The sequence below is a fragment of the Numida meleagris genome, chromosome 6 (assembly GCF_002078875.1).
Source record: "Numida meleagris isolate 19003 breed g44 Domestic line chromosome 6, NumMel1.0, whole genome shotgun sequence".
Lineage (NCBI taxonomy): Eukaryota > Metazoa > Chordata > Aves > Galliformes > Numididae > Numida > Numida meleagris.
In genome coordinates, this window is record NC_034414.1 from 58,318,708 (window position 1) to 58,341,958 (window position 23,251).

The 23,251-nt window shown below is 45.8% G+C and overlaps 1 protein-coding gene and 1 long non-coding RNA gene across 2 annotated transcripts in view; both read right to left on the bottom strand.

The window, feature by feature from the left end:
- The window catches only part of MDGA2 (MAM domain containing glycosylphosphatidylinositol anchor 2), a 209,742-nt gene that overhangs the window by 65,050 nt on the left and 121,441 nt on the right, over positions 1-23,251 (bottom strand). The window lies entirely within an intron of this gene.
- LOC110401324 lies at positions 9,675-21,990 on the bottom strand. The gene is made up of 3 exons (XR_002440330.1): positions 21,962-21,990; positions 12,706-12,785; positions 9,675-11,134 (listed from the first exon to the last, which is right to left on the bottom strand). It is a non-coding gene; the product is annotated as an uncharacterized LOC110401324 (long non-coding RNA).

Here is a 23,251-nt window from a genome sequence, read left to right on the forward strand (position 1 = left end):
AGCTGTATGCGTGCGATGTGTGAATCAGATTTTAAGGGATGATTTTGCTATCATTTTCTCCTTTTGCTTTTGCAACTTCTTTCACGTTCGAACATTCAAAATTTGTCCGCAAGTCCTCATAATGCCATCTCCTTTAGTTTGTTTTGCAGTTTCCACGGGATGCACGTTATTGAATGAACAGTTATTCCGTTCACTTCTCCGTGGCAGCTCTGCTCTAATGACTTCCATCACATTGGCATTCAGCTCTCATCTCCTCTTTCCCCCAGTTTATTTACTCATAAGACACTTTACCCTTATAAAAAGCTTTTAAATAAAGTTTCCCCTGCCTTTAAGGTCAAAACAGTCTTTAAAATACAGATTCTCCATCTATTCCCGAACAGATGACACCCAGTGACAGAAAGAGAAAATTAACTTTGGTTGTTCATTTCAGAGTTACGCTTTTACAGGTAATAACTTTAATGGAAAAGGAAAGGAATGATAAAAACTACAATATATGACAGTAGCCTGTGCTAACAGTTTATTTTTATGTTTTTTGGTTTCATAAGGTCGTGACTTCGCAGCTAGCCAAGGTGGGAGCGTCCTGGGCATCTACCAAGAATAATGATGCTCAGAAGGAAACTTATTCTGTCACTGTTTGGAGCTTATATGTGTTCAATTCATTTGCATTAGCTCTTCCCCAAGGCTTCAGCATTTTGATTTAATTTACTTTGCTGTACTTATCCCTATCTTTTATAATTCTAGTATTAGTTTTTGAAAAATATACGGAAAAGCCGCACGGGGAGTACACTTCATTCTCTTAAACAATTATCTTTGGGAAGCAAACAGTCTGAAGTTAAAACAGGCTTTATATTAAAGTTTAATGAATTTTTTAGCCTAAGTACTTTCAAGTCTTAAGGATTACAAAATGGAAAACGAAGGCTCCCTCACTACCCAGAGACGTGGCAGCAAGGATGCTGGTTTGCTTTTAACTGGACAGCTGCTCTTCACAGTGGGGATGGTACCGTGGTCTTTACAGCAAGATCTGTTCAGGAGAAAACATACCATTCTGTTTCTCATATACCAGAGCAGCAGTTTTGAGTATTGATATGGATCTGTGTAAAAAGGAAACATTTTGCTGTAAAGAACTGGCCAGCACGTGTTCATAGAATCAGAGAAGTTGGAAGGGACCTTCAAAGGCCATCTCATCCAACTGCCCTGCAAGGAACGAGGACATCACATTGATGAAGATGAAGAGCGTTCAGACCAGACTCCACCAGGCTTGTGTTCCTCACAGCCGGGCAGCCCAGCCACAGCTCAGGGCTGAGGCCTGCACCCATCGCATGCCTAAAACGCCAGCAGAGCTGAGATGATTTAAACGAGTGCCGCTTCCAATATCTGATTGAAACATATTGTCACCTACTTCACTCCCTGAGGGATGTGCGGCGCAAAGGCAGAGTGACTGTGGCCTAAAAAGGCAGTCCTTTTCTTTCCTTTTTCTCTTTAGTTATTGACAGCATTTGTATCCTGTCCAGTCGGGATGGCTGAGCTAAGCAGTCAGCTTCTTTTCGTTTATTTATTTCTATTTTGTGCCTATCTCTCCTAGTGCCTTTGACATATTATTCCCAGGCTCTGAAGATTACTCTGAGGAAAAGTCTGTGGCATTTCTTTGCCTTCCAACAGAGGCAGCGTTCTGTCTTCCAGGCCACGTCAGCAAGTATTTCATAGATTACAAAGTAGATGTTACACATTGCGCTGCTAGCAATGGGGCTTTTGTGCTTTCATTTTAAAAAAAATGATTCATTAACACGTTTGTAAATATATCAGCACAATACACATAGAAGCCTGCGAACTGAAACTTGCTTACATAGACAGAGAGAGTTGCTGTGTCATAGATAATGGCTAGCCAGATGTTTTAATGGCTTTTGCCTTTCTCCAGTAGCATTTGTTCTGAAGCTCAGCATAAAGGAAGCCTGCACAGTCACGTTAGATCTACAGCTCTGCAGATCTCCATAGGCTTGCTGCTGAGGCTTGAAGGCACCAAGAACACAGCCAATGTCCTGTTCTGTTAAGTGTGTAAGTTGGGATCGCGTCTAGTGAAAAAAGGGATGCTTTCCAAAGAAAGCCTGCTCAGGAGCACACTGCCACACGGAGTAAGCTGGTAATACAAAACATGCAACGGAAAGCCCACAGTTCACAAAGGAAAAGCCAGTTTTTAATGAAGTTCAATCTAACGGAGACTCAGGAAGGAGATTCTGGATCCGCTGCGGGTATTTCTCTGCATACAGCTCAGGGTTCATCAATGCTGCAAACGGATGGCAGTGTTAGGAGCCAACAGAAAGAGCGAGCCCCATCAAAGCTGGGGAGCTTTAGGACAAGTAGCAAGAGCTATTCCTTCAGACATCACTCTCGAGCACCGCAGCCGTTTGGGCAACCCGCTGCCATGCTTAGCACTGGAGGGGAGAGGCACGAGCAGAGCCAGCAGGGCCGAGCCACAGCCTCCAGCAGATCGCTGGATGCAGAGACATGCTGGGGAAAGATCGCTCTATTCATCTGCACTGCAGGGCTCATTATGATGCTGGCACAGCCTTACACCATTTCCAACCCCCCGCCCCGCAGTCGTTATTCCCACATCTCTCCATCCACCAGCTGTTCTTTACGGGCGCCTCTCGCTGTTCCGAGGATTATTTTCATATGCAATTGAAAGCTAAAATGAAATGGTGCTTTAAGCTTTCCAGGTCCCAACTTGGTTTTATTTAACACGGTAGAAAAGAAAACAATACCAAAAAAAAAAAAAATTCAACTCAGCCTCATGACAACCATGGAGAAGCAGCCAGTCTGGTGGCAAGGGCAGGACGGCAAACCCCTTGGAGGAGTGCTCCCTCCTAAGGGATTTGTGTATGTACTCAGCTAGGAACACAAAGCTGCCCTTGACAGAGCTCTGCTAAAACGAACTGCCCCCTGAACTCCGTGATGGCAGGGCATGTGTCAAGCAGCATGGCTGGGAGGCAGCTCTGCCTGCAGGGCTTCTCCCATGGTGAAAGCATCAAACTCTAATGGAGAAGCCACCAATCCCCAGCGGAGAAGCCATCTAACCCACATGAAGAAAGCATCAAAACCTAAAGGTGAAGCTACCAAACCCTGAAGGTGAAAGCACCAAATTCTATCTGCAAAACCCCCGAAGTCCCCAAGCCCCAAGGCTGCTCTTAAGGGAAGCAGCAGCAGCACCACCTGCCCCCCAGCTCCGCTCGGAGCCTTGCAGCACTGCCTTTGCCTCAGGTCCTGCAAAGCCCACACAAGTCAATGCACTTGCATCCTTTTCCAGCCCTCAGACCTTTCAGTCTTTACTTGGTAGCATGCAGAAATGCTCTCAGATACGAGAATGGTGGTGGAAGCGCTATGCAAGACTAGACAGGTAAATTATTCAGCCTTCATGACTTTTAAGTGATTTACAGCTGTCGTTATCCCTTTAAACAGGCAGGACATCATCTCCATGAAAATGCCTCCAACAACTTCCCAAAGTAGCTGAATAATGGAGCATCTCAAACCCAGTGTGTAACTTTTATAAGCTAAACGAACACTGTATTTTTCTGGGTAGATACAAATCAAATACGAACCCAGCTGAAGAAAAAGGTAACACCTATAAACAACAAATAGCTTTACAGTTTAAAGCAAACCAGTGCAGAGCAGAATTGAGATTATCTGACACAATATTCCCTTTGTTTCCACACAGGCCCGCAGGAAGCAAGCGTGCATATACCCAGATAAATGAAGAAATAAAGCGTGGGCTGTATTTTGTGAAGATGAGAGATCCTAAAAACGCTGACAAGATGGATGAAAAACGAAAACACTTCATTGATGCAGTGGAAAACTTCTTGCAGCGTGGGTCTGACAGATCGCAGACTGCCCATTAATCAGGCAGAACATCCAAATGAATTTGATCAGAATTAATGTATTTCTGGAATATTTCCTGTTGTCAACCCTGTGGTTTTACTTCGCTATGGAGTTTGATGTGGAGGCAACAGAGTGAAACCTAACCTAAGGTTAGGTTTCCATCCTGCCTAGACTGGATGGGCAGAGAGCTTTAAGGCACACAGTGGCTGTGACCTCAGTGAAGAAGACAATGGTAATTTTCCAGCCGAAGCGAGGAGATGGATATTCCAACCCCAGGTAATGGATTTATTCCAGTGAAATGAAAACGTTACCCTTGGAAATAGAAAAAAAAATCATTTGCACTCCTACATATAAATGGAAGCAGAACCGCAAAGCCAACCAGGAGCTGTGCATTCACAAACCAGCCCTGCGCACAGGCAGTGACCTGTGGCGTGCCGAGGGAAGCACCATTTGCATGGAAATTTGCTTTCCAAATGAGGCACCATCTAAGTTCTCCAAACCACTTGGCCCAAGGGACAAGCTCCAGGACTGCTGCCAAGGGACAGAGGCAGCAGCACTGTGCCCAGCACAGCCCCAGGTACGTGCTGGCACTGAGCATGGCACTCAGCAAAGTTCAGGTTGCAATGCACTGCACTCACCACCAGCAGCTGCCACAACCCAAACTTCCAGACTAGACAAAGAGGACTCACTTCAAATACCTGAAAGGTGATTTCAGTGAGAGTGGGGTTGGTCTCTTCTCACTTGACCAGACAAGGGGAAATGGCCTCAAGCTGTGCCAGGAGAGGTTTAGGTTGGATATCAGGAACAACTTCTTTACAGAAAGGGTTGTTAAGCACTGGAACAGGCTCCCCAGGGAGGTGGTGGAGTCACCATCCCTGAATGTGTTTAAAAACCACTTGGATGTGGTGCTCAGGGACAGGATTTAGCGGTGGGTTGTTAGAGTTTGGGTAGTATGGTTAGGTTGAGGTTGGGCTTGATGATCTTGAAGGTCTTTTCCAACCTGAGCAATTCTATGATTCTATGACTCCTCTGCCCCAGAGAGGCAAGGTATTTTACCTTGGGACCACTGCAGTCATGCAGAACAGTGCTAACGAGGTGTCTTTCTGAATCACGCTTCTGATAATCAGAGCTAATTAGGATAGACAGCACCTTTCCTACACCAGCAAACCTCCCCCCCAAAAAAAAACCTCCCTTGTATCTTTATCGATCATTTCTTTACAATATACCACTGGCATCTGAAAGAAAACAACCTTAACTATTAGCAAAGTGTTAAGAATCCACACCTATTGCAGTTGTTGTATTAAAATAGGTCCCTAGCAGACATTCCTTCTGTAGGAAGCACCTCCAGCTTCTGATGCCAGCTAAGGAGCTGCCCAGGGCTCTTGCTGAACTTCTGTCCTTGTCCCAGAAACCCGTTAGAAGTCATTTTCAGAAATCCCTTTCTTGTTGCAAGACTACCCCAAAAATATCAAGAATATTTATTTGAAAGCAAAACGGACAAGAAAAAGGAACAATCATTGTCTGTGGCAGAATGACTTCAGGATTATTATTCCCCTGCTCACTGAACAGGGAATTGGACCAATGACCTTTAATGGTCCCTCAAACGATTCTATTCTGTGATTGTCCGATTACTTTTACTACCAGAACATCTGAGTAAGGACATGGTCAGTGGACATAGGCTGAAGGCTGGCCTCGGTGATCTTAGAGGTCTTTTCCAGCCTTAATGTCCCTATGATTCTATTTGCAATATCAAAAAATAGGTATATTTTGAAATAAGCAAATCATCAACATTCAAACTCGGAAAAAAAATTAGTAATACATTAGGAAACAAAACAGCGAGCTGAAATGCTGCACACACGGAGCCCATGCTCCAGCTCCTGCTTCCAGCCACGTGCTCTCCTGGTTCCTTCCCCACCACCAGCAATGTGGGGCAGGACCTGCTTCTGCAGCAGCACGGTTGCCATGCACCACCATTACAGGGATCCCAGCTAGCCAATAACATGCTATTAAGTGAAATATGACAGCAGGAATGAGGAGAAAAACCATTTTCCTCTGAGATTAGCAGTACCTTGCGTTGCCAAATTCAGTTTGTAAGTAGCAGTGACTTTGGAAATGGGAGAAGGGAAGCTCATCGCCTTCACATGAGCACATGCTGTGAGCAGGGAGCTGAAGATGGTACTGCAGCCCCTGAGTAAACTGGACTATTTATTTTAGGTTCCACTGCTAAATTTATCAGCCTTTGAGCCTTGCTAGCAGTGCTGGAGGCAGACAGGGCCACTCCATTCCCACCCTAAAAGCAAAGGGAGCACCTCCACCCCTATGGGAGGGCAGGGGCAGGCAGTGCTCTGAGGGGCACACTGAGCCTCTCCCAGGCTCCTGTAACAGCAGTAAGTACAAAATGATGGCAACTCATTAAAGAGGCAAAACATTTCAAGTGGAAAAAACATCACTGTGGGAAATCATACGTTGAAATGGGGAAACTCTTGAACTGCCCTCCTTCCAGAGAAAGGGGCCAGCCTTCTTTTTCTGCTGTAAGATTAATGTTACACAGCAGTTTCAACTGGTAGTGGCCAACAAAAAGCACACATCTGAACGGAAAATCGACTTTCCTTAAAGAAAGCCAAAGCTCATCAGTTTTTAAACAGTTTTCAGTTGATTTTGGTTAAAAACAACAGTGGTTTTCCTTGGAAAAAAAAATAACTGAGTGCTCAAACACTTGTGCGGAAGGTCTAACAACAGATCCTCACAGCAAAAAACTTGCAATTATTCTGCTCCAGGACACACAACAGCATACATCAGACAATGCACACTGCGCCGGCATTCGGTGAGAGCTGCAGGGGTGACGGGAGGCACAAAGCACGTGTAGGCACTGTTCTGTTCTCCTTTCAGCATACTAGAACTGAGCCCGGTGGGAAGCTGCAATGATACCACAATGTCACAAGAAGCCTGCCTGACATGCTACAGGATGTAACACGGTAAAATCAGCAAGGAAACGGACTGCTTGGATTCCCCATGCTTGGCCTCTTCCAACCAGAGGATGCTTCTCACGGGGGATGCACAGCAGAACTGAGCTTTGGGTTTTGGTGAGCCACGACTCCCCCAAGGCATCAGGGAACCCAAAGCAATTGCCAAGGAGATGCTGGATGGAAAGGAATCGTGTTAATGGCACTTCTCTGTAGTGGGAGGAACACTACGAAGACTTGGTAGGTGTGGGAGCAGTATTTTTTTTACAGCATCCTAGAGAGCCAGGAGGCTGAAATCCCACTCCGTGCCTGGGGATATGAAGAGACAGGGTGGAAAATCCAGCAGAGGGCTGAAGTCTTCTACTGGCTCATGGCAGAAGTAGGAGCCAAAGCCACATGTTACCACTCAGCATCATTCTTATAGAATCACAGAACCACCAAACGGCTTTGGGTTCAAAGAGATCATGAAGATAGATGGATTAGGCACATTTTGGTGTAAACTTTTTTCTCTTTTTGCACTGGATGCAGCAGTGCATGTTAGTGAGTGGCTTGCATGATCTTCATCTGTGGAAGCCTACTCACCGCTCACAAGAATCGGATAAATCTGGTTTTGTGGTTCCAATTGCATCTGCACTTGTTGCAGATTGCAGGCAGTTGCTGGGATTTTCCCGGCCGATGCCTCTGTCCTGCTTTGGCTCCTTGACAGCACAATAAATTTTCAGAGCAAGCAGCAAGCATTGCATGGCAGCTCTACAAGATTCAATATTTGTGCTAAAATACGTGGAACTTTTGCAAGTGAAAAATATTCAAATGAGTAAACAAACAAGAAATAACTTAGGAGTTAAGCTGCAACATTAATCTGCCCGCATATCTGCAAATCATTTTTTTGCTTTAATTGACTAGCTCTAGCAAGAACAGGAATGTTGAATAATGATGAGTTTCTTTAAAAAGCCCAGAAGCTGGTATAATGCACAACCTTTCAACAGAATCGACTCCGCCGATGATCTTTTATGGGCTGCACCGCTATTCCTTATATCTTAGGAAATAAAAATGGTAATGTCTGAAAAAATAAATCTTGAATACCGCGGCAGCCTTTCTCATTTTATAAGGCTACATAAAGGAAGCACCCAGCAAGGGCCCCGCACCCTCACTAAACGGCACAGGCTCCACGATTTCCTTGGCACTCCTCTGTTCGCCCCTTCTACATGCTCGTGAGGTTAGATCACAGAAGGTCATTATATTTCATTTGCCAACCAGCTCCAAACCCGAAGGCAGCTCTACCTTAGGCCACATGTGCTGAAGGGCCCCAGGAGGACTGGCAGGTGACAGGAGACGGAGGGAGAACAGCTCTGTGCTTACCGCGTTTTTAAGCTGAGGAGTTATCGCACACCAACGAGATCTGCCAGCCCTGCAGGTAGCTCTGTGCTGCGTTTAGTTCTGCCAGCCACACACTTGGTCTCACCGTGTTTTATGGAGCCACAGAAGCCACTGCAATGCCACCGCAGCGCTTCGCTGCCAGCCAAACCCAGCTGCCCCCCATCTCACGTGCCCATCGCGGCGCAGAGCTGTGAGCTCGAGGCTGCACATCAGGGCACGTGGGTCAGAAAGGGACGCGCAGCTTGGGGAAAAACACGGCGCTGAAGATCTGTCAAAACTCAGTTTTAAATTCAGATATAGAGGAGAGATTCCCCCGCCCCCCAACCAGCCTCATTCTCAGAGGAGCAGGCCCCCAGCAGGTACCAAAGAGACGGTGTGCATGGAGACCACCCCAAAGCCAGACCTGAAAGGAGCCCGATCCGAACAGCTCTCTGTGGCATTTTCAGTGCGGTCCTGTCACATCTCATTCCACCAGACCAACCCTACCCAAGCTGCTGTTGATAAAAATCCCATTCCCTGCTGCTAAAACTATATTGTTTCCCTGCTCAAATCTCTTCATGGTCTCCTGGATATGTAATCAGCAAACACAAGCTCCTCGGCTGGGGAGAAACTTGAGATTCCATGTGACTTTACAGAAAATGGAAACATAACTACCTGATTAAGCACTGGAACTGTTATTATTTCAGCACCAGCCTCAGAGTCTCTCTCTTCATTTCCTGCGCTATTTGCTTATTTTCTGTTTATTTTCTGCCCAACTCCCTCCCTGCCCCTGTATCAGCCTTGCAGCCCAGCAGTTCAAGGCCCCTTTGTTGTAAGGGAACAACTCCTGCCCATGAGCACACTTGTGCCCACTCTGCTCGCTGCCAGGAATGCCAGCAGTGGACAAGAAATCATTACCTGACAGGGCATGCTTTGGCATAGAAGATGCATGGACATCACTGCTTCATCTTCATGCTATTAAATGGAGGGAGAGGAAGGAAGAGGAGGAGGAAGGAAACACGACTGTCTGCTACACATAAATTAACTGGCCACTAGGAATCATTAGAAAAGACCTCTAAAATCATCAAGTCCAAATGTTAACCCATCCCTACCATGGCCAGTAATCATCAGTGGGAAGAGGCCAGGTGTGAAGGACCACTGCATCCTATGGACTAGAGCCTGGATCAGCTTCTAGGAGACAGGAAGGGGAGGCTGAGAGCCACGGCTTCACAGGACACACTGGAGGGGCCAGGCTTAAACAGTACCCACATCCCAAGACATGCTCTCCTCATTAGCAGAGCACAAGAAGCTTATGCTTTCTAAAAAGATAACTCACTGCAGCACCCACAGTGGGATCGTCAGTGTGCACTAAAGACAGCCTAGACAAAAATACTGCTTTCAAATGCAACATCTAAGGGAATTCAGGCCTGTGCACTTAGTTCTTGCTCTTTCACTTGCAGGACTGCAGAATGAATTTCTCTTGGTGCAGAAAACACTGCTTCTTCACTAGCCCCAAGATATGAGCAAAAGTAAAGTAAAAACAAAAAGCCATTCTACTACCAGAACAGATTGCCTTTGGTAGATGAAGCTGGTAGTGCAAAACAAGAAACACCAATGAATTCTCCCAAAAAACCTTGGTAATGGTAAAGCAGCAGTCACTCATTGCCAGGCAGCAAAGTCATGGGCTCACTATGTACCCTGAGGGACTGAATTTGGGACAAGGAACAGCCAACCCCAGCTGCTGCCAGCAGCATGACACTGCCCAAGATGCCTATGATGGAGAGAAACCTAGGGAAGCTTCTGTCTCAGTGAGAGAATTGGACTTTGGGCCAATACAGCACGTGGGTGCCATGCAAGGAAACCAATCCAGGCAAGGGACAGAGCAGCACTGGGTTATTTCTGTTCTGCCTCTGTGATTAAATGCCTCCGACAGCTTGGAGCAGGGAAGTGAAGCTGGGTCTGGACCAGGCCACGGAGTAGGAAAAATGACTCCTGCATGTTGGATAAGCCCCAAAAATACAAAGCTGCCTCTGAGAGGTACCTGAGTGACTCTGCACTCAGATACCAGGATGGCTGCAGCTCACTGAGGTTAGCACAGGGAGCAAAGCCTCCACGTTTCAGTGCAATTCACCAGCACAGATCCATTTGATGGCGCACAGTGGAACAGTTTTTAAAACAAGATTTGTCAAGTGAACTTTTATGCAGATGGCGATGAAGGTTCTTTTCCAGCCTTAACAACCCATGAATATAAATTCTTCCCGTTGGAATTATCATCACATTTCAGAACTCACTCTCACAGGAGCTACATTTAAGCACGGGTATTGCTCTGTTGAAGTTGGCAGTGCTACGGTGCTTTACACCAGCTGAGGAAGAGCTCCGCGGATGTAACTTTGCTTTGTGTTTACTGGGAACACTCTGCAGCTTTAATACAAGACCTTAACGTATTTCAACAAGTGTCTTCTGGAAAGTGCCTCGTGCTTGGCTTGGATAAAAGGAAAAGAAGATCTGAAAGGTCAAGTACGACAACTAAATAGCATCAACCCAGGATTTTTGTGACTTTGTGAAAAGTTAAGCTCTGCCGTTGTCCTTCAAGCACCAGCAGACAAACAGAAGTTTGGGACTAAAGCAGCAAATCCTTCACAGCAGCATGTACTTTATAATGAGAACTTACAGAGCAATTTGCTGGTAATTTATATCATGTAGCAGCCAGAATCAACCCCTTCTGTTTAACTTCCAGCAAATTAGAGTTGTCCAGGGCAGTAACTCTGCCTGCAAAGTGATCCCTTTCAATGTCGTACGTGTACGCAGGCATTGGAATCTGGTTCCCACAGAAATCCTGCAGCACCCATAGGGTTTTTCCTTTGTGCTGAGATCCTCCTCAGTGAACGAAGACACGCAAGTTTTTATCATTGTGAAGATGCATCACAAGAATTAAAATGCAATGCCTGCATGAAAATTAAATGGGGTATAAAAATAGCTGCGACGGGTTCTTTCTAATGACTTCCCTCACAGATGTAGGCATGATTAATGACAATGCAATAATGCCTTAGCTGAACTTAATCACTAACACATCAGTTAATATTGACAAAGAGGAAATGAATGATACAGAGGCATCTACACCCAAGAACAGAGTGCATGTTAACTACTCGGTGAGGCTCAGCATGGGCAGAGGCGACACGTCACTTGTAAAGCTGGATCCAAGTCACCTGCGTGACAGCTCAGTGGGAGACCTACTGAATTCTACAAAGCATGGTCCTGGCCATGGCTTGCCATCCTGCTGGCTAACAAATCAGCTGGGAATCATTCCTTAACTTGCCACATTTTAAAGATTTCTGGCAGTGAAGTTGACTCCATAATCAGATTTCGTTTGCCCACATGACTAAAAAACACATTTCATTACAAGATCTTCTACTTGCTTTTGGAAATTAACTACTCCAAAAGTTACATACACAACACTTCCCATTTATGTATTTTATTTACTAAGTTACACAGGATGAGCAATTCAAGTCTCCCATGGCGAGGCAGTTAGAAAGCAGAGATTCCTTGTTAGATGTGCACCCTAACCCCCCCATACCACTGCAGTCAGAACTCTAATGCTGTGCCACACATCTGGACCAGCAAGGGCTGGCACTGACAGTCATGGCTGATCTGGTCCAACACCGCTGATAAAGCTGACACAGTGAGCACCTCTGTGTGGCTCTGAAAAGCACAGATCACATTAAGGAATCAGAGACATGGTCATGCACCAGCAGCTCATTGTGAGCTCCCTGCACAGCAGCTGGGGAGGGAAAGAGGTGAGCACAGCATCGAGGGCAGGGCCAGCTAGTGCATGCTTCTGCTGCCTGCATGCTTAGAAGGCTGCTGGAAAAGTGGAGAGTCAGAAAACAATCTGATTGAGGAAACAGCCTACCAGAAGGGGAAAGATAGCTTGGCAAAGCAAAGATAAAGAAGTGATGGGATCGCCCTCGATAAACATCCTCAGTGTGAGAATGCCGCATCCTACGAGGGTGCTCAAATACACAGGGAAGGAAGGATAAGTGGGAATGAGCAGGTGAGGTAATTCAAGGTGGGTGGAAGACAGATTAACAGATTATATATAAATATTTTAACAGCTAAATATATGCCTACTACAGAAAGGAAGCTGTGGATTCCCTGTTTCTTGTTAGCATCAGGCTGAATTATTGACATAAGTCACTGACAGTCAGTCAGTGACACTGAGGGCAGCAGTGCAGGGGAACCCTGACTAAATGATTTAACTGTGCATTTTAAACACTGTGCCTCATCTCTCTAGCTGCTCCCGGAGCTCTCTGCAATCTTCCCAGCTTGAGGCATGGGAGACAGAGCTCGCCAAAGCCAGCCAGCCACAGACGTGGTGGTCCCATGGCTATGGCCATGCCTCCAGGCACATCCATGCTGAGGGAGCTCAGCCACCCCAGGGTCACCCCCATCCCCACAGAGCATGGGAGCACAAGCTCCCTGGTGATGCTGCTGCCTGCCTGGCACTGCCATCCCATACCTCTGGGGCTGGGAAGGTTTCCCCAGGAAGCATGGAGAATGATGTTGCTGCCTCAGATACAAAGCACAGTGGGGATAAATCTGAAAAAAAAAAACACAAACATGTGAGGAGAAGAGGCAGAGAGCAGACACGCCAAGTGAAAAGCAGAGTACACCCAGAACACCCGGGGGAGATTTCTGCACAATGTTTTGCAATAAAAAGTATTTTTCACCTGGACAGGGGAGGTAAATAAATGTACTGGGGAGAGCAGAAAATATAGAACTGTGAACATAAAACAAGTGTATGGACTTAAAATAACCCTGAGAAGAAGTTTTACTGCTGCTCTGGACAGTGTTTCCAACAACCTTTATTTGGCCTGAAACAGATATCAGTTTTTCCACCCATATATTTTATTTCTCTTGTGAACAAGGTCACTATATAATCAAACGGGGTTTTCTGCGGTTGGTCTGTAGCAAAGAATTACCAATAAGAATACAAATCCATTTATTTCTGAGTCGTGGCTGACTCCGTCCTTGGGAGCCTTTGGGCCAACCCATGGGCAAACATCCCAGCACTCAGCCACTGTATGCTGCTACCTCGGGGTTTTCATCTCCTGCAGAGGCTGGGACATAATACAAACCACAGCTGTGCTGAAGCTGACTGAACTGGCCCTATTTCTTACGCAGCCAAGGTCAACACTTTGAATTCACAGGTCAGGGATTTAAGCCCTGGAGCGCGCTCAGCCTGGGACACTGTTACAGCCATGGAAAATGAGAGGGAACAGGCTCTGAACCGGAGGGCGCGTGCCTTGCAGGTTGCAAAGACAAATTCTGGCAAGCTTAAAAGAAAGCATAAGAAAATAAGTAGGTGAAACACTAGTGCCAGAATAGAAGAGCTCAGAGACAGCCCTGCAGGATGGGCTCTAAAAGGGTATTTATTCGAGCAGAGCTTGTTTGCTAAAGAAAGCCTATTCTCAGCCAAGATAGCCACCTCTCCCTCGGCCCATTTTACAGGGCCAATGAAGAATGCAAGAGCAGAAGATGCCCTCTGCAACACAAGCACAACACAGCAACCAGCTTTGGGTGCACCTACTCTGAATCACTTGCCCTACGCTTCATAAACCTCAGATGGTGGCACACAAATTGGAAGGGGTGGAGAAATAATGGGTTTGGTGCCTTAGCTCATGGGAGAGGAGCCTCAGCCTGCTCTCTGCAGGAATCGCACTGCTGAGCACCAAAGATATTTAACTGCAGCAGCATTATCTTAGGGATATGGCAAATGAATCACTTTCCCCACTCTGGTTAAGAATGTCCTTTGAGAATTGGCCAGGTGACACCCTGGACCCTCCACATCCCACTTGCAGCAATACAGTTCCTATCCCTTCTTCTCAGCTTCATATTTGTGACTTCACCGTTACAAACAGTAATTTCTACCTGGGGTATTTAAAATGGATGAAAACTCTAATGACTTACGCTTTACCACATCCACGTGTTATAAACAACAGATCAAAATCATCGTGTAAAGCAGGGAGAGAGACAAGTCATTTATGTGGCTAAATAACCTCTGCAAATACTCAAATGTTTGGACTCACCTGTTTCAGGATGCTTTGGTGATCCCTTCACCTCCTGCAATGCTAAGAGCATGCAGGCTGTGCCAGCCATTGCACATGCTATGTGCTGATGCTCTCAGCCTCTTCCCTTTATGCCACTTCACTTGGCATTCTACAATAAATGAGTCCCTGCTACAGAGACTAATTCTGGCCTGATATTTAGGATGCTGCCCAAGATGTACCATACCTGGGTGTCAGCAGTTATACAGAGCTTGTTTATATAGTGAAACACTTCAGAAGAAGACAGAGAAAAACCTCTTTCACACCTGCCGAAGCACCCAGATGCCATCTGCTGTACTAATGGTACTTGCTGGATGTACGCAATGGGCAAAAACCCTTGGAAAATACTCAGGTCTGAGAGCACCCAGAGCAGCACAGTGCCTGCAGTAGGGACCTGCAGGATATTATGGAGGGTCCTGGAGCAGCCCCATTATAACAGGGTCCTGCAAACAGAGGAGGCTGATGGAGAAGGCAGAGCACTGGGGAATGATGGAGAGCTCCAGACCCTCGGTTGCTCCAGTATCTCCTGCAGCAAGGGCTGAAGCACCCCAGTAGATTTTCTAATTGTGGTTTGATGCATCAGTGCTAGAACCTATCCCACACACTGCAGGATGAATCCTTCATCGGAAGGAGTCTGTGTGATGGTCTCCCCAGTGCTCCACAGCCCCAGCAGCTGAATATCAAAGTGTCTCAGCAATTGCTTATTGACAACCCAGAATATCTATATGCTGAAAGAAAATTCTGAAAGAAAAAAGAAGCAGAAGGGACAAGAGGGGCTGAAGGAGTTTCCCAGCCCAAAAGCCAAACAAATGCTGCTCTCCCCAGCATGCACTGTATCTTAGTCTACCTGCCAATGTTCTCCCCTCTCCATCCTTTCAGAAAGCCACTCACGTTTTTGTGTACAAGTTGAGTATCAGACCACCAGAAGTTACACTGCTTTTACAACTAAACACACTCTCTCTACTCTTTCCACCTGCACTGGAGGGTACAGACAGGTCTGCACAGCCGCATGTACATGAAGGGGCCTTCTAGGGAGTGAAGGTAGAGAAACGGATGAGAAATGCTTCCCTTCTGGGCAATGGGGGGGAAAACCTGCCTTTAAGCCAACCTTCAGTTTTGTCCAGCTCTTAGAGCAAGAGCTGTGAACAATACTAATTCATGCACTTCTTTCAAAACCCGTGAACACGTGCTGTGGTAAAACAAATGACTGCTCCAGGATGGGCTGCAATCAGTAACCGCATTAAATACAAGAGAGACAAGGCACAGCGTCAAACAAGCAGGACAGCAAGGAAGATACTAAACTTATACAACTGTAATGAAAAAAAGAACCAACATCCTATTGATGTCTCCCACTGATGAAAGACTGACATGAGAGTTGGCTTTATGGGTCATGGGAGGACACAGGTGGCTCAGCACCCTGTGAGCACAGCTACAGCCACAGCACAACTTTACTAAAGAAAATACAAGCTAGAGACAGACCCAACAGGAGTTGGGTTCCCTCCTCAGCAACTGTCCCATAATTCTAGCTTGGCTATACACCTCTCTTGCTTTCCTTTCTACCTACACCTTGGTAGTTCTTCTGCTTGACCTGTAGCCAGAGATTTTCTCTGGTGGACCAATGACAGCTCAGCCTCTGTTGGCAAAACCAAGTGTCCAAGTCCAAGCTCAGCCAGACAGACCAGAGCTACAGCTCCGGCTCTACACACAGCCCAGCTTCTCTCTCTTGCTCTCCCAAACCTCTGTTTCCCAACTGCAGCTCTTTAGTCCATTCATCTATGGTGACACAAAGCAGAGTCGGCCCCATCAACGTCCTACCCCAACTTTCCCTCCCCAAGGTTAGATTAGGTTCGCATGGAATAGTTCAATTATCTCCGTACTCCTGGAATGTCCCCGCTAATTAATTCTTACCACTGTGGCATTTACAGAAAGGGAAGAAATCATCACCTCGAGATTTCACTGCTGTTTAACTCCTCAAAGCAATTTCTTAATGTAATTGCATTTTCTTAAGGACAAAGAAAACTTTGTGACGCCACTTAGCTGGCTTTCTGAGAGGCTGCAGTGAAGGCTGCTGTAACTTGGAGATAGCACCTAATTAATGGGCCTGCCCAGAAGACAACAGCTCCCATCCAAGAAAATGCCGTGCTTTGAGGCCAGTCTTCGCTCTATGTCAGAATGAAAAACGATAGAGAACATTGGCCTTTTAAAATATTAAAGATTATAATGGAAAGAAACAAATAAAACAACAACCTTGACCCCCCCGCCAAAGCTTTAAGGACATTTTAATACCCGTATGCTGAGTCAGAGAGAAATGCAGGCGCCTATTTCTGAAGATCTGGTTTAGAAGATGTCAGCCAGTTGTTTCTATCTCCAGTAAATGGAGTTTGCACAGCTCTTTTTGTTTAGAAAGGATCTTATCAGAGCTACCACTTTGGCTCGGGCGCTGCCTGGCCACATACACCGGGATAGTGAAGCCCAGGCTCAGCAGGCTGCTGGGCTTAGATACCAACCTGGGAGCTGCTCTTCTTGCTTGCATAAACACACACACCCCCCCAAGTGTGTAAGCTGTATAAACATCACCCAGGAAATATGTCCCAGTAACAAGGTCTTCAGCATAAGACCAAAAGCTCTCTCTAAACTGAGTGAAATGTCGACTTACAGGCATTAGTCTCTTGCCATTAGCCCACAGCTTGGCATGGGTCTTTCTGGAATGCTCTTGAAAAAAAAAACTACAAAACATAATAAAGCAAAACAAAGCCAGCACAGAAATCAGTTTCTAAAGCTTCCGTGACACTTTAATTCACAGACGGTCTCTGCTTTGATAAGATAGCCCGCTGAAAACATCACATTAGATCATCTAATGAGCTGGGGGCTATGACAGCTCTGCTTGTGATTTTGAACATACCATAATTCAATTGAGAAACAAAACACAACATGCACTGCAGAAAATGTTTCTGCTGCCCTCTCTAATGAAATGTGAGGCTCTCTAAAAATAAAACAAAGCAAATGCAGTCACAGTACATACCCTGGATAGTCCTAAAAACTGCAGTATCCATTAAAGATCACTACCACCAAGAGGAAAATAAGTCAGCCCTGAGCGGTGTATACAACAGGTCTGCCCAACAAAGAGCCATTTGCTGGATTTGAGTCATTGCTTTTGACCTGTGGACAAATTTTGGAACATACAAACACCAGAGAAAGCAGCAATAGAACAACAAAGCTCCCAAAGCACTCCTTCCCATCATTCACCTCAGGCATTCAACGGGGAGTAAACTACTTCCAACTGAGAAACACTGACCAAGAGTCCCAGCACTGGAGGGAGCAAAGCTCAATGGAGGCAGCAAGATGATGCAGCAGCCCCAGCTGGGAGGTACTGGTGATGCTGGGCAGCACAGCAAAGTGCCACCACAGCTGGTGTGTGCAGCCCCTGCTCTCCCAGCAGGCTCAATGCAACCACCTGCAGCCGCTCATATTCAAGTTGGCTTCCACCAGGTCTGTCCTGCATTGGAAAGAAACCAAGTGGAATAAATTCTGTGGGCTAAAGTCTGTGCCAGTGCCTACTGTAGACCACCTGATCCAATGACTGATTCATAGACTTGCACATTTGTTCTCTCAAAACCTTTGCAGCCACCTGCTCTCTGAATGATGTGGAGCTGTTTGCAGCAATCAGTCTCACAGTGGCTCTGCCTTCTCCTCTATGTGAGACAAAGGAGCCCCTTCGGGTTGGTTTATTTGGTTGCTGCCTCTGATTACAAATGTCCTTGCACAGAGCTAAGGTTTGCTGGACTCATCTCCAGCCTGACCAGCAAACACAACCCAAGACAAAAGTAGATTCCTCCTTCCACCCACCTTTGGATCTCAGAGATGCTGAGCTGTGAAGAGACGAGCACAGATCAGATGCCCAGGAGAAACAACAACACAGTCAACATCCAAACCCAAATACTGCAGGGCACAGCTTGCTTATGAGTCACCCACCCTCCTCCACCAGCACCCAACCAGCACATCCCTGTCTCCTTCTGTGGGGAGCCCTCAAAGGTGGCTGTGATGCTGCAAGGGCAGAGCAAGAGCACCCCAACCCCAGCACCAAACAGGAGATGCAGCAGAAGGGCTGAGCCCTCTCTGCCAGAGGCCCCCAAGCAAGTCCCATGTGAGCAACATGTCCAAGAGCTCCTGCAGAGCAGTGAGCACGCAGCACCCCACATCCCAGCGAGGCCAAGTGGCTCTGAGCTCAAACAGCCAGCAGCAGAACAGCCACGTGCCCTGAAATGCAACCCCTGCGAGCAGATCTGCACTAACACAACAGCACGAGAACCTCTTTGTAATGAATCATTTGTATTTTCCCAGGGATGACTGCTAGTACGACAGAGCCTATTGAATGAGATGGGCTCCGCGTGGGCCAGAATCTGTATTCAGATTCAAGTGTGAATAAATAAACAAATGCAGAAATAAATGGAAAAGTGTTCCTGAGGTTGCGTTTTGAACAGCCAGATTTGTTTTTGTGTCCAGCAGTTTTATACAGAAGGGAGTAAAGTCCAACAGTTAATTGTTTTCTTCCTCCCCTAAGGGCTCCATAACATTTTATGTTATTTCTCCCAAGATTTTTCTGGTGATGTTTTTACACATAATTGCCTTTTTGTTTTCAGTAAGTCCATACTTTGCTATTCCCTTCCTTCCAGCTGTTTCTTCTACTGTTCTAGTTCATCTAGCCTTTCACCCAATTTTATCAAGCTCTGTTCTATCTCCAAAATCGAATTTTCAAGGTTATTGAAGAAATATGTTTTTCTCTATTTCCATTTCCTTTCTGAACAGCACCATGGCTTGTGTTAGATGTAGTCTGGGGCCTGGCATAGTTCGGGGTGTTCTGGGTTTATTCTGCCTTATCACTGTGAGAAATGTAGTGCAAAGTCCTTCCTGACTGCTTGGTGGTTTTCCCTAACACCCTACCCCACCAATCTGGTCACTTTCCCACCACTATGTCCTACCCAAACCACCAGTTCACTATGCAGATACAAACTGTCTTCCGTGATTTGTAACTCACAGATCACATCTCATTTTATTCTGCATTATCACACCCAGCTGATATGCATGTTCCTGTTTTACAGGATCCAGGTACAGCATGAGTTCAGTGAATTCAGCAGTGTAGCAGGCATTAACTAACTGGATCATTACATTTGCCTTGGGATGTCTTTCTCAAAAGCTCTGATCAAGAATCACCTTTCTAGCTCATAAGATGAGAACTGACTTTTAGCAAACATCTTTATCATATGTAAATAATTCGAACAATATTTACTAATAAGCTGAGACCTACGACATTAGTCCAATGCTTGGTTCTCCATGATTGGGAGTGTAAGTCTGACAGGGTCCAGGGAAAGGACCAGCAATTCTTGCTGCTCCAGCTGGATGCTCATAAACCTATGGGTTCTGATGGGATTAATCCCAGGATACTCAAAGAGCTGGCTGATATCATCACGACACCTCTCTCAGTTATTTTTCCATGGTCTTGGGAGTCCAGATAGCTCCCAGTCAACCAGAAGCTGGCAAAGGTTGTCCCAGTTAACAAGAAGGGAAAAACAAAAGACGCTGGTAATCATAGGTCTGCCAGCTTTGGTGACTGGCAAAATTATGAGGATTATTCTGGGAATTACTGAAAAACACTTCAAGACAATGCATAGGGAAAGCCCTATTTTAACACATTTCCCTTTAATGAGAAAGTTAACCACCTAGGTGACAGTTCTCTGGTGACAGCAACAGGGCCCGGGGAACACATAGAGCTGTATCAAGGGAGGGCAAGGCTCTGCCCCAGAGGGCAGTGGGCACAGCCCTAATGCTGGAGCTCAGGGAGCACTGGGACACTGCTCTGACATTGGGTTTAGGTAGTGCTCTGTGTGGCCAGAAGTTGGACTCTGTGATCCTTGTGGGTCCCTTCCAACTCGGGATATTCTATGACCCTGTAATTTGATGATTTTATATGCGTTTTATACGACACAAATGCGACGCGCAACTGCAGAAGTAGGAGGAACCAGGCATTTGTTATTTCTGATCATTTCTGCAGAGAGCTACTGGGTTTTTGCAGTGCTCACACACATCACCAACAGCCCTTCCTGATTCTAACAGCTTGTCTAACTTACAAGAATCTCACAAGCTTTTCAGGCACTACACACAGCAGTGCAAGAGTAGCCTGTATGGTCGATCCACTCACCAGTCAGCCCGCTAGGCACAAACCTCCTGATAAATCTCACTGCCGTCATCATTAACAATCTACGTGCAATTATAATCCATATGCAGACATCTACATATTCTTGCATTGACGTTATTTTTCAGAGATTTTTCCCTCTGTGACAGCCCCACTATCTACATTCAGAAAACAACTGCATCTCTTGGTATTTCCTCACAAGTTTTCGTCTTGTCCTGTACCGTCAAGTCCTACTTTACATATGTTCCATTTCAAGTCCAATCATCATGAACATGCACTCAAGTGCACAGATGAGGTCTCAACGCTGTCTTATGAAAAGGTTCAGAGAGAGAATTATCTTCCCATTGGGCAGAAGATCAGCTTTCTGTGCCAGCAATACATTGGTGATATCTCTGTTAGCTACTGTAGCCCAGCAGACCCATCTCTATATCCATTCCAAACACTAACCACCACTGTAAGCAATACACCTACCTTCCTCTCCAAGCACAGCAGCTTTCATTTTTACCTACAAAACTTCCCTGCATTCCTAAAATCACTGAGGTCCTTTCTGTATGGTAACTATTTTCCTCTACATGAACAATACCTCCCAGGCAGACTCCTGCTAAAGCAGAACAATGCCCATTTGGCATTTGTCTGCTGCTGGGCTTTCATTAAATTACTTTTTAAAATAAAAAGCAAGAGCCTGGACAAAGTGCAAGAGCAGTGCAGGTGAATTGTTTCTGGCAGCCATAGGACAGCTTCACTGAGTACCTGGAACTGCCCAGTGGCACACAGACCTTAGTGAACAGCACCAGCAATGTCCCCCAGTAGTTTGCCCTACTATTTCTTTAACTTCTTCATTTAAGTTAGATTTTCCTTCAAAAGTTTTGCAGAAACTTGATGTCAGGCATGCAGGCATGTTCTTGCCTGGACTGTATTTTAACCTAATCATTAGCACTGTGACTACTTTCTTCATTTCTGCCTCTAAGAGTTGGAAAGCTTTACTGCAGGACCTGAGACCACGTGAATCAGTTCTGGAAGAAACCTGTCCACCATGAGTCCTCACCCAAGCAAGATTCAACTCCAAAAGTACAGTTTCACAAGTTGTATCCTGGTAATTCCTGCTTTCATATTCTTACTGACCTCACTCATTTATTTTCCTTCCTGAGGCCCCGTTACCCAAGACTGAAGGTCATTTACAACTACTGACATACTTCTGGACACCATGGAATCGCAGAGACCCACCATCACCAGCACACACTCAGCTCATCTGCTTACAGCAGAAAGGCCAAACTGCTCCACACCCCTTGAGAATTTGCCTTCAGCCTAACAATAACCCCCTAACAAAGCAAGACACTGCAGGAGGAGCAGAACTAATTGCTATGCAACAGAAAGCACAGCAATGACAGCAGAGTAGCAAGGTCCTGGGCTGCAGCAAGCGAGGGTTCACTCAAAAACAGCAGCTACGGGCACAGCAATAAAGGAAAGAAGCTGCTTACCTACAGAAAGCCCCAGGTACAAAGCAAACTCCAGCAAGACAGCTTTGCTTCCCCCTGCCAACCCTTAAATGAGGTCTGGAAGGGGTGGATCCTGGCTCAGGTTCATTGCATGCACCTGAGCTCCCCTGGGCTGGCCCTGCCTTCCCACCAGGTGCTCAATCACTGCTTCAAGCCCTGACTTAGCATTTCTAGTACACTAATGAACCGCTGTCTTGTGCTTTCCTCTCCTCTTTTCTGCATAGGTTCTCTAATGTTTAGGTGGCTTCTGCACTGGTTTTGAAATGGGGAAACAGATCCCAGGGGGGAGCACGCTGACATGGCCTCGGATACATCAGCTGGTAAGGATGATATTACCATGGATGTATGTGCTACAAGAACATATATACATTGGCATGCAGAGATATCTGAGAAGATTGGGAGTGGGGCACATTTTTTAGTTAGATGTCATCAGCCAGTACACACTTGCTGATTGAATTCCAGTTGAACTCCAGTCTGACAGAAACTGATTACATATCAGACACAGATAATTTTTTTTTTTCCTGAGAAACCCTACTTGATTTGAAAAGAAAATCAAGAAGGTCCTTAGAGTAGCCATAAACTGCTAATTTCCTCCTTCAGCAAAAGGAAAAAAAAATGCAGCTATCAAAGTTTCTTTTCAAGGAGGCATTAAGAAGCACCAGTCCCAGACTAAGTGATATCCCAAGGACCACAGAGTTTTGAGATGGGTTGTGGCAATCATCCTCAATGATATGTCGAAAAGGAATAAGCTGCTAATTACCAATTTTCAGAAACAAAGCTGTCTGAGCTTCTGGGAAAGAGCGTGAATAGAGGATTAGCAAAATGTGGCTGGATACGTACGGATACGTTCAGTGTGACTGTCTCACATGGCATAACCGCCATAACCAGGGAAGATGTTTCTCATCCATTTCTCTGGATCATTTGACATGAATGTTCCTATTTTAGTTGGCATTTTCACACTCAGGATGTCTATGTGCTATCTACGCACCCTTGTTTTGATCCCAGATAAAATTCCTATGGGCTAGATAGAGTGTGTCAAAGAGAAAAAGTGCATCTGAGCAATACAAGGGTCTTAGACTCAAAGTTCCATAAGGTTCACCAACTTCTATGTGTATTCAAAAGAATCACTGCACAGGAGAGGGCCAACAATCTTTCTAGAGACTCTCCATCTTCTCACCACCATGTCCTGATGACAAGGAGCAGAGCAAAGAGAAGCTGAAACTGATTTGTTACTAGTTCTTTGACTTAATTTTTTTGACCAACACATTTAAA